Source organism: Rhinatrema bivittatum, chromosome 18, assembly GCF_901001135.1.
Source record: "Rhinatrema bivittatum chromosome 18, aRhiBiv1.1, whole genome shotgun sequence".
NCBI classification, from domain to species: Eukaryota; Metazoa; Chordata; class Amphibia; order Gymnophiona; family Rhinatrematidae; genus Rhinatrema; species Rhinatrema bivittatum.
In genome coordinates, this window is record NC_042632.1 from 33,440,451 (window position 1) to 33,452,976 (window position 12,526).

Sequence of the window (12,526 nt, forward strand, 5' to 3'; positions counted from 1 at the left end):
AGAGGAAGGTGAGGAAAACACAGCATAATTTCTACGCTGATGCCAGAAAAATCTTTGGAGCAACTCCCTGGATGGCAAAAGGAAGCTGGAGAGAGAATAAGTGTCAGGGTTCCAACAGGATCTCCCCGCACTGAGCCTTAAACTGCAAACGCAGTCTAGGGGAGCCCTCCAAGTTATTGCAAAAAAGTCTGCAAACACAAAGACTGAACACAGCAAGAAAGCTGAATATGGTAGTTCAATGTTGCTAAGCCTTAATAGCAAGAAACAAGACAAAGTCCAAACACAGCAAAAGCAAAATACATGATCCGAAAATAGGAACCCAAGCAAACAAGACTGAAAAAGGAAACAAGGCACTCACGACTGAACAGGAACAATACTAGGAAAACAACAACAATACAATGAACCAGCCCTGGGACCAGCCAAAGGAAGGCGGATATCCCCAACTACTAAGGGCTGGCACACCATTCGGTCAATCAGGACCAGATGGCCACTAGGAGCAAGTGTGGGGAGCAGGACTAGGGGGCTTGAACAGATAATCCAGTGGGCCCCCCAGTGCCCACTACAGGCTGGAGGCGGTACCTCACATTAAGAGAGAACAAACAGCAAAAGAGGCCTTCATACTAGCCTGGCTCCATCAGAAGACAAGTTAGGATGCTATTTGTTTTATCATTAAAAAAAAAACAGTTTAAACCTTTTGTTTCTCACTTCCTTTTATTTGTTTGTCATAGCTTCTCACCACTTCTCACTGACACCGCTAACTTGCTGTCCTGGTGGAAATTACAAAGTTTGTTAATTAATTATGAAGAGGTGTGAGGGAAACATGCCAGTAATTAACATCTGTGTCACCTCTGCTGCTTATCCCTCTTGGCCTTGTGCTGGGAAAAGCCTCGCTATTGGTCCTGGGTTTCTTTCCCGTTGCCCAGTGGTTTAATACCGTGTTTAGTAATTCTGGAGAGGAAACGTCCTCCCTGCTGATTGACCACATTGGACAGTTACTTCTGTGTAACCAATTACACCCTTCAGTGTTACATGACAGCATTCGCTGCTTTTCTCATATATTTTTTTCTAATTTTTCTGCAGTCTAGCATCTGAAACAACATGTTTACAGTCAAATGATGTCATTGAAAAATCATTCAAGCCTTAAATCACTTGACAGCACTAGTGATTGTTTCAGATAGCAATGTTACATTGTAATTACACCACTTTATATTCAGATTATGATAGTATATAACTCTCGGGCTTCTGCATATCTATGTCTCTCCCACCCTCCCCACAGTTATTCTGTCTCCCTCTCCCAGTTATTCAGTTTCTGTAGTTCATGAATCCTTGATGCTTCCAGTTCCCTATTACTTTACTTCCATACAGACAAAAACAAAAACTCTTACTCTGTAAAATAGCTTTATCCTCTCAATCCTCAACTTCTCCAGCAGTAACACAGACATGCCTGCTCCACTACAGTAATCCCAATGGCAGGAGACATGGGAAAATCAGACCTACTGTGATTCTTTTGTATCTTTCATCCCCCTCTCTCCAAAACACATAAACCCACCCATATGCCTTAACCCCCGATTTCAATACCAATCAGGTTTCACCTGTCATGCAACCATCTCACTCTAAGATCAAGGAGGTATAGACTGTAAAATGAATCCTCTTCCAAAGCTTGTATTATGACATCTGTAGGGCAAGCAGGGAAGTGCATTGAAACACAAGGAAATGAGGCAGAAGAACCCATGTGGTTAAGTGACTGAACTACAACTTTATAGAGAAGACACGGCTGAGGAGGGATATGATAGAGGTCTTTAAGATCATGAAAGGTCTTGAACGAGTAGATGTGAATCGGTTATGTACACTTTTGGATAGCAAATAGCAAATTTAAAATGAATCAGAGAAAGTTCTTTTTCACTCAATGCACAATTAAGCTCTGAAATTTGTTGCCAGAGGATGTGGTTAGTGCAGTTAGTGTAGATGGGTTTAAAAAAGGTTTAGATAAATTCTTGGAGAAGTCCATTAACTGCTATTAATCAAGTTGACAGGGAATAGCCACTGCTACTTCTGGCATCAGTAGCATGGGATCTACTTAATATTTGGGTATCTGCCAGGTACTTGTAGCCTGGTTTGGCCACTATTGGAAACAGGATGCTGGGCTTGATGGACACTTGGTCTGACCCAGTATGGCAATTTCTTATGCTCATATGAATTAGTCGGTGCCTGAGCTTTTGAAAAAGTCACACAAAATAGACGATGCACTAAATTTTAGCTCTTGCCCCCAAAATATTGGCCCTATGGCATGCATGCATGATTGGCATGCACTCTAATCCAGGGCTTCCCATACTTGTCCTAGAAACCCCATAGCCAGTCAGGTTTTCAGGATATCCACAATGAATATCCATGAGATAAATTTGCATATACTGAGACTCCATGGTATGTAAATGCGGCTCTACTTCCTGCATCTGCGTTGTGGGAGCTATTGCTCTTCCTCCTGCTTTGGGCCATGACTGCATGACCTTCCCTTCTTCCCACCCGTGAGGAACCTCCCTCTTCCGGGCCGCCGGGGGTGACAGCTCCAGGCCCGTGGCTTTCTAGGTGGTCGCCCAGTGCTTCCACCGCTCACAGACTGGAGGCCGCCCTCTTCGTCTACTGCGAGCGGAATGGGCTCTGCGGCCACCAACCTCCCGACGGGCACCCCCCTCCTGGCCGGGGAAGACCACACCTCCGCACCCCCTCTCCTTTAGTACGCCACTGCTAAACAGACTGACCTTTCTCTCTTCTACTGTGTAAGATAAGTGATATCACAATCTGGGGAGATCCATCTATCTGCCTGAAAACGGACATTTGTGCTGGAACAAAGGTGACAGTGAATCTGGATACTGCTCCTTCCAGAGGATGTAAGCCAAATACCCACGGTCCAGAAGGCAGCTATTAAAATGGTCAACATAAAGCATATGGGAACAGATTTAAATGTCTAAACATGTATACCCCAGAGAGAAGCAGGGGAGATGGGATAGATGCACTTAAATACCTGCAAGGAATAAATGCACAGGAGGCGGGCCTCTTTCAGTGCAAACAAAGGAGGCTCTGGAAAGAGAGTCATGGAATGAGGATGAAAGGGGGCAGATTACAGAGTAAACTAAGGAAATATTTCTTTAAAGAAGGAGTGGTAAACGCCTGGAAAAGCCTCTGTGTGGAGGGAGTGGAGACGAGGGCAGTATCAGAATTCAAGAAACCTTGGAACAAGCACAGAAGATCTCTGTGGGAAAGGAAGGGTTTATAAAACTGCACAAGAGTTGTGGATGGGCAGACTAACTTGGCCATATGGTCGTTAGTAAAACATGAAGATGATGGCATATAACAGTCATTAAAGATTGCCTTTCTCATTGGACTAAGGGTGCCTGTGCATCCTGTGGGATTACCCTGAATTTTATCTCCTCCAATTCCCTGTTGGCAAGTAGTGATATTTTTTATGAAGACTATCATGTTATAGAGCTAGGGCTCATCCCAGTGAGACCCAAATACATAGTATGAACAGGAACAATGACCTTAGCTAGCAACTTTATTAATACAGCTTTAACATCACATCTTCCTTCTTTTGTATCATGATCGCTTTCATATTCTGCAAAGCAAATTAGGATTTTGGAACAACCCTTGGGGCAATGAGCAGACAGTCATATACCTCCTAAAGTGGATAGAGAATATTGTCTCTCTCTATTATTTGGCCTCCCTAGAAGTCATGACCTCTTGCAAATCACAGCTTTGAGCAGGCTCCAAGAAGCATGGAAAGTCTGGTATAGTCCTCATAAAACAGAATGTTGTCTAGGGTGCCAGGACAATGTGTCTGGAACTAGAAAATTATTTCCAGGCATGTATTCTGCCATTTGGTTGAATTTCATCAATTGGATGAATAATCTGACATCGTAAAGGTGTTTTGTCCAGGTCTTTGCTATTGATGAGACTAACTGCAGGCCTGTGGTCGTTCACTAGTCTGTTGGATTTCAAGCTACAAAGATAATGATAGAATCTTTCAAAAGCCTAACTTAGAGGTTCATATTCAGCCACTATGCATGTTGGGTAATTAGCTGGATAAGTTCGTCTGGCTAACTTTAGGACAGGTGTACAGGCCCACCAGTTAACCGGATAAGTTATCTTGCCAGCTCTGAATATTGGAGTTAGATGGATAACTTATCCAGCTAACTCAGTTCCTCCCAGTTATGCCCCCAGAATGCCCCAGAATTATCCAGTCAAATTTTAGCCATATAAAAAGTTATCCGGCTAGAATTTAGCAGGCTATGTACCCAGATATTCATTTAGCTGGGTAACTTCCTAGTTATCCAGCTAAACACTTCAGAATATGGACCTCAGCAAGGCCAGTATTCAGAGATATTTATCCACTAAGTTAGGACTTGCCCAGATGAATGATGGGATTTGAAAATGCTCACTGGCTGACCATCTCCGAGTTATCTAGCTAAGCAGTTAGCGAAATAAAACATATCTGGAAATTTAGATGCATTCCAGGGGCATTTCAAGGTGGAGTTACATTAGCCAGATAAGTTATCCAGCTAACTTTGATTACCCTAAATTTTCAGCTGAATATTTACCTAAATTTAAAAGCCTAAAACTTGGGACTCTAAATTTGGCCTCCAATTCATTTGCATAGATTTAGGGATCTAAGTTGTTCCTAGTGCTGAAAATCAGTGCTAAACATCTACCTTTTTCCCTGTTGTAACTTTACCTCATATCCATCCACTTGTTAAGTACCTAAATTTAGGAAACCTAGATTCACTAAGCTTCCTAAATTTAGGCACTGAGGCCTAGCAAATGTTCAAAAAGGCCAATTTAGGAGCCTATCTCCAAAACGTAGAAGCCTAAACCCTTTGACAATTGATCCCTGAATCTCTGATACAATAGTATTCAACATAATAAACAATTGAATTTTAACATAAAATAAAATACATTCAAAACAGTTTCATTTAAATATAAAAATAAACAGATATAAATAATTGACAAAATATTGTGACCAAAACATTGCACCATCAATTTACCCTAATAATCCAACAGTTTATTTAAAATACATAAAATTACTAAAAACTACCTATCCAAAAGTTTGAATAAAAATCTATGACTTCAAACACTTGCAAGATTCTAATGGGTCTTGACGTAGATGCAGTTCTTTTAGCAATTGTTTCCAAATAACTGGTGCCATGATACTAATGGTCCGCAATTGGAACAAAGTTGTTTTCAACACTTTTGCAATTTGAGAATCCAAAGTAAGACCTCCATCTGATAAGACTCTTAGATTATGGACTTCTTCCTTAAAATGAAGCAGAGTGCTTGCCAAATAAAATTGGGGAGTATCATACAAATTATCAGAATTACAAATCAACAACTCATGTAAATCGGTTCTCGAAAAACTACTCACCCTCAAGGTGGTTAAAAGTATGCACCATGTGGAAAAACACAAATAGTTTATTTATTTTATTTATTTCTATACATAAAATCTAAGCGGTTTACGCATTCATACTGTTACCAGTGTTGAGTAAAGGCATTTCTGGGGCATGAGTGTGATTTGATCGGGGAAGAAATGAGCATGTAAAGGTGGCATTTTCAATTTTTTCTCCATACTTTCCGAGCAAAAGTCTACCCACACAAAATCAGTACTTTCACTTTGAAAATCGGTGCAAAGCCTGAGGTGCAAACTTTGTCCCATTGTGGGACAGTTTGAAAACTGCTCCCATGGTGACCAGCTGGTCTCATTGTACTTTTTAACTTTCCATCTGTAAGAATTCTTGGTATTGCAGTTTGTCTTTTCCATATTGTAAAAATGGAACTACAAAATGAATTGCTGAGTTATTTTTTGGACTAAGAGTTTGAAAACATGCAAGACTGAGTGAACCTCACCTTTGTGACCTAAAGCTATTTGCTAATCCTCGCTGGGGAGTGTTACATAAACAGCTGAAGGAGTCTATTGTGTTAATGCAAGAACACAGATGTATTAAAGAAGTAATTGGCATTGAAGGCGATTGCCTTTGCTGGCGGGCACACACTGCATCCCAACACAGTACTTGTATCTTCCCTTTGACATCAAGAACTGCTATAGATTAAAAATACTTTTCCAAACAAAAGCAAAGGGGCAGGAATTTCATTTCTTCTTCTTTTGTACTCATCAGAAAAGAGTCAGATGACATTTCTTGAAAACATTCTGCTTTGCTTTGATCCTCTGCTTTATAATCATTCCCTGGGGGTAAGTCATGATTCTCCCTTGGCGACAGCTGGAGAACTTCGAGCACAGGTTTCTGGCTGCTTCCCAAACTTATTTACTTTATTTTGTAAAGTGGAATGAGAATTAATAAGGAAAATACAAGAGATCTGGTGTCCATGATTTGGTAGAGTTTGGAACTTTAGAGTTTGGAATTGAAGTTCCAGATCCCAGTCGAAATTTATGGGTTCAGGTCATTGATTTGCCACTTTTTCTGTGTATAACTTTTGGCAAGTCACTTTATCAACCTCATTTCAACTCTGAACAATTTATGTTGCTAATATTCTGAGGGCTGCAGCTATGTTTCCATTACTACTTGTCCTTGTAGAGAATGGCTATTATTATTTGAACAAGATCAATATGAGCTTTAACAGAAGTTTTGGACCTCTTAATCCATCCTCATAACAAGGGTGACACCCTTATTGAAAGGCCTGCTACTTACTCTCCCCATTGTATTCACTTCCATGGCATTCGCCTATTAAATTATGAATTGTTTTTCCCTTCATTTTCCTATCCTCCTATAATCTTGATAGGTTTACCATTTTGATTTCTCAATTGAAGCAAGTGTTTGATATAAGAACAAAGAAAATGCATGGAGGCATTGAAATGAGTTGAAAGGAAGTAACTTGCTACAAAAATCCGAAGAAAAGATTAGTCCCCTGGGGAAAATGTACCAAAAGCACAAAAATTACAGTGGTAAAAAAGTCAAATTTACAAGGTGTAGCAAAGTGAAAAAGTGCTTTTAAATAAGTGGTTCACAATGAACTTTCAAGTATTCAAAGATAACAGAAACCATACCAAGTCCAAAATACTCAGCTAACTTCAAAATCGTTGGCCACAGGTTTTTGAAACAGCACTACATTCACTTCACCAGAAAAAAACGACAACACTCAGCCTACAATGAAGTGCAGCACTAGAGATGAACGATTCCCAAATTGGCCAGGTTTCAGCAGAAGACGCCTGCATCGGGAGAGAAAAATCTAAAAATACAAAATCTGGCAGTGCTTTCCTTGTGCATCATTCCATACCAGCTGACAGATCACCACAGTTTGAGTTTGAAGATCAAATGGTTGTGTGCATAAAAAGTGATCATCCCTGCTAGGAACATAAAATATACATGTTGGCTATTAGGGATGTGCATTTGTTTAAAACAAATACGCAAAACACAATGAATAAGGCCAATTCATTTCATTTGAGGGCTCCGAAATGAATCATGGGCCCCTCTGAATGAGGAACTTAAGCTATTTCTTGCTGCATAATTTTGGCCTGGTCAATCTCAATGCATCAATTCAATTTGGCTCTTAACCATAGATTCCCTCTAGATCCAACAACTCCTCCCTTTTGATGCATTCATATTGACCAAGGCCCTAAATGTCTGTGGATGGTGCCATTTGCAACCACTGGATTTCAGGGGGTTGAGGATATCAATATCAGGAACAAGGGTGACCTCTGAGTCCATCTTGGTGAGGGGTTTCTCATTGTCAAGACAGGTACAAGGTGGGGCCGAAGGGAGGGTGATCAGAGACATGAGGTTGGCAGTTGTCATAGGGGTACTCTTCCTACAATGAGACAAAAAGCATTGGAACAGGAAACAAAATGACAAAAAGAATACCATAACAACAGCTGTAATAATGAAAAAATAAGTAATTCGCTTTCCTAATCCTCCAAACCATGAACCAGTCCCCAGGAAATCCCAGTCCCAGGCCCCTGAACTTCCCCCTCCCCCTTGGCTAAGTTCATGGGCCTGCTTTGTCAAATCTTTCAAAGAGGTGATGCTGCGTTGGATTTCTCCACTGGGTCCATATAGGTACAGCAGGAAGTATTGATGACCTTCTCCTTTGGCAAGTAGGATATCAAGGGCCATTCAGTTCTGTAACACAACTCTTGATAATGAAGTAATCTCTGACTGCAAAGTCTGAATGGAAAAGGTGGTTTCATTGGCAATCGTTTTTACTATTGAGGACAAACTGAGCACAAAGTGTTCTAGTTCATTTATTCCAATGGAGAGGAAAACTCTACGCATGAACCACATAAACCTTTGCTGCTTCAGAGGGGAGTCTATGAGTTCAGCTAATTCCTCCCGGGGAGAACCCCCCTTAACTTTCCTGTGGATGAATATCAGAATGGTTAAAGTAACTTTGGTGTTTCTCAACAGGGAAAATAGTAAATTTGGGTAGGACATAACCCATGGTGAAATGGGTGTACATATTTGCATATAATCTTTTATAGGCCATATTTCCAGTTACATAAAAGACACCCAGGTACTGCCATTGTGTTATCTAACTTTCTCGGACCCTAAGGTACATTGCTTTTACTCCATATCCTTTCTCCTTTGGATTGAAAGGAATTGATGGGTTACTCATTTGGGCCCAGAGACCTTGAAAAGATGACAGAGGCTGAAGAGATAGATTAGCGGTATAGAACCATTCTAGATGGTCACAGAGGTATTAGGCATAAACAGATAATTGGGATAGTTCTTTCCGGGCAGGTGGAAGTTATAAAAAGTGGAATTCTGATAAATGTCAATTGGAGTATGGGCTACAAAGTTTTAATGGTGTCCATTAATTGGCCACTGGAGAAACCACATCATGCAGGTAGTAGTTTTTCTCAATCCATCAGAGAGTATTTAGCTTCCATTTGGGTAACCATAGATAGTGTAAAGGCAGAATGGATAATCATGAGAGGAATTTACCCAAGTAGAAGGAGTCTGAGTGGCCTTTAGGAGCTTGAAGCACCTGAGATTTCAGCAGTCTCTGAAATCTCAGCCAGAATGATTGGTTAAAGGGAAATAGGTTTTGGGTGTTGCAGTCCATCATGTCTCTCATAGAAAGATCTCCATGGATTAGCAAAGGAAAGATTAATAGGAAGGGCAGTAAAAGTATGCTGAGACATTTTAGGAAGACGGGTGCAAATCCAGCAATGTGTGAGATTAAGTCCCCATCTAATAGACAGAGTCAGTTGAATATAATTATTATCATGATTATTGTAGACAGACAAGCCCACTTTCTGACCTGGGCTTCCCAAAGGTGGAAATATCAGGGGTATCAGAACCAGGCAAAGCAGTACTATTTGCCACATCCTGACTCCAGAGGACACCTGGCTATGTCAGGGAACTAGTGAGGACTAGAAGATGCACAGATTCTTCTGCTTCTGGGGATTCTGGGCATGCCTCACTTCCGTCGATGAGGATCGCTGGCTCTGGTTCATAAGTCTTTTTGCAATGGCTGGCATGCAGCCAGTGATCAAGTCCTTGTAATTTGAAAGCTGAATGACTTACCAACAGTACTTCATAGGGACCCTTCCACCTAGGCCGCAAACAGCTGAAATACTTTTTAATAGACAAAATCTCTAGGCCAAATGTCTGGCAGAATTTGATTCGGTGGCTCCTTGAAGGCTGGAATTTCTGATGGATTCTTTTCACCTGTTCGTGCATTTGAGAGACAAAATGTAGGATCAATTCATCTTGGGCAAAGTTTATGTCCACAGGCAGTTTGGCATGGATGGTACCAGCATGGGCTTTCCCATGAGAATTTCATGTGGATTTAGCCCATATGATTTGGCATGTTCCTCATACTCATAATAGCTAAGGGGAGAGTATCGGGCAATTTCAGAGAAGTCTCATGGGTAAACTTGGCTAATTTACTTTTCAGTGTCTGGTTCAGATGCACTATGAAGCCTGAGGCCTGTGGTTTGTTTACACAATGGAATCTGAGATTTATCCACAGGGCTTTCCCCACATCCTGCATCACCTGCCCAGTGAAGTGAGTACCTCTGACACTCTCAAGTGTCTCTGGAATACCAAATCTCGGAATGACTTCTGTAAACAATTTCTTTGTAACAGTGACAGCATCATCCCTAGCCGTAGAAATGCTTCATTCCACCCAATAAACATACGTGCAAAATGTAAAATATACTTCCAGTGTAGCACTTGTGGCATGATAATAAAATCCATTTGTAGTCACACAAATGGTCCCCAGAGGGAGCCCAGATGTGCGGGAGACCTGTTCCAATGCTATGGAACAGCACATGTACCACATCTCTGCACGACAGCAGAGGCAATGGGGCCTAGATTAGGGGCCCACCAATGGGACTTTATCTCCTTCATCACCCCCGCCTTGCTCGGGTGAGAGCTGGGGTGAGCCAAGCAAGCAAGCAAGGTAAGGCTGGGCTGCAGTGTCTGGCCAGGACCTGAGCTGTGGCCTAAGCCTATGCTTCAGCCTGGGCCTAGGATGTGCCTGCAGCTTTGGGCCTCGGCTCTGGCCTAGGCCGAATCCTTTGCCTTGCAAATGTCACCGAGGTTGCTGTGACCTACCAAGCCTCGGCCTATACAAGATCAAGGCTTCAGTCTGGGCCTAGGCCTCGCCAGCAGATCCCCAGTGGACCGGCTTAAGTGGGGACTGGGAGGATCCTGGCCACAGCATTTTTCTGGGTGGGGCCAGGAGACCTAATTTTTGGGGGGTTTTTTCTTCTTGTTTTAAATTTTTTTTTTTTAATGTTTGATTCAATGTTTTCACATGAATGAAATGACTCAATTTATTCCATGAGCTGAAATTCATATGGAAAAAAAAAACAACTCCTGAAAACTAATTGAAACACAAAAAAAAATGTTGTATCCCTGCACATCCCTATTGACTATGGGCAGATATTTCACGTGCATAGTTTTCTCCCCCAGAATGCCTCTTTTTACTGCAATTAAAATCCTCCACATTGTGAAATTGCTGCATACTTTTAAATGGCTGAACATCCAGGCAGGTGAATGCAGTCATTCTGCCCAGGGAACCTCCAATTTTTACCCATGAAGTTCCTGGCCAAAATACTGACAATTTCTCCCATTATCATTATGAAATAATTGTGAACAAAGAAAAATTCAGAAAAGGAGGAATGTGATCAAGTAAAGAACTAACTTAATGTTTAAGGGAAATTCTCAGTAAGACCACACAGAAAGCCCATACATAACAAATCAGTTTTCAAAACTAAGGTATCCACATGAACTGAGGGCGAGAATCAGGCTGTCATGTGGGTACATGCCTTTGCCTAAATTTAAGTGAAGGGTGCATTATAGGCATGCCCTCTATGTGCATGCTTTTTAAAAATGCAAGGTACTTGTGTATATTTAACACGCACCCACAAAAAGCCCCTCCCCCCTGAAATGTCTCTTTTTTTTTTGTGCAGATAAGTTTGTGCATGTTATGAAAGAAAGCGTCTGCTTACTAACACATGACTGATTTACGCAGATTAACCCACGTGATAGACAACTACGTTTTCGAAAGTTTACCCCAAGCAGTATCATTTTAAGTTTTCAGGTGCATTCAGGATAATTTTGGTAGATCTTCTGCGAGGATCATGAGAGCACAATCCTTATGAATGCCTGCAGGATATACAATATCACAGGTTTTGTTTCCGATTAAAAGGGAGCACCTGATTTCAAATTGGATATCAATTACTATAGCCTCCAGGTTTATCACGCTTTTATGTCCAAAATATTGTGTAGTTCTTTTCAGATAGGTCAATGTACTATTTCATCTCAGTATTTATCTTAATCCTGCAGTACATTGTTTGGGCTAATGATTATCGTTACTGCAGTGTTGCTTTCCTGATGCTATCAATGCCACTTGCCAGGGCATTAGCTCTGTTTGTTCAGCCTTATACCATAGTACACTCTCTCCGAAAATCACTGCTTCAAAGTAAGCCCTGGAGCTCTGTTTGAGATACGTGCAGACTGGAATCTTTTCTTCCAAGGTTCCCTGCGTTGGCAGTGTTTTTTAAATTTATTTTGTTGCAGGTACAGCAATTTCATTTTTTTACTCATCATGACTGTCTTCATTTCGATTAAATTAGAAACGTAGAACCTGATGGCAGATAAAGACCAGAGTATCACACCCATTCTGCTTATTTTGTTGTTCTTTAAATAAATTACAGGGTAATTAGATGATCCCCCACGCTTCCTAACAATATGCGTCCAATTCGTTCTTTTATAAGTCTTAATTTTGGAAGTCCCATCCCAATGCATTCTGGGATACGTAGTCCAGTACTTTATGTTCCGACTGGAGTAGAGTCGTAGCCTAGTAGCCAGAGCAATGGGCCCTGAATCAGAAAATCCAGGGTTCACTTCCCACTCAGGGATCTCTCAAGGCAAATTATCTTTCTCTCTGGAACAAGTAAATGCAAGAAGAATATGAGCTCCAAAGTGCTATTGGAATGGAAGTTAAAATCTGAAAGCTTAAGGAAACCAACATAGTATATAGCCAGTCATCCATAGCCATCCCACATAATTTA

General features: G+C 41.2%; 1 long non-coding RNA gene across 1 annotated transcript in view; it reads left to right on the plus strand.

The window, feature by feature from the left end:
• LOC115080004 overlaps positions 1-12,526 on the plus strand; it is a 130,442-nt gene that overhangs the window by 94,543 nt on the left and 23,373 nt on the right. The window lies entirely within an intron of this gene.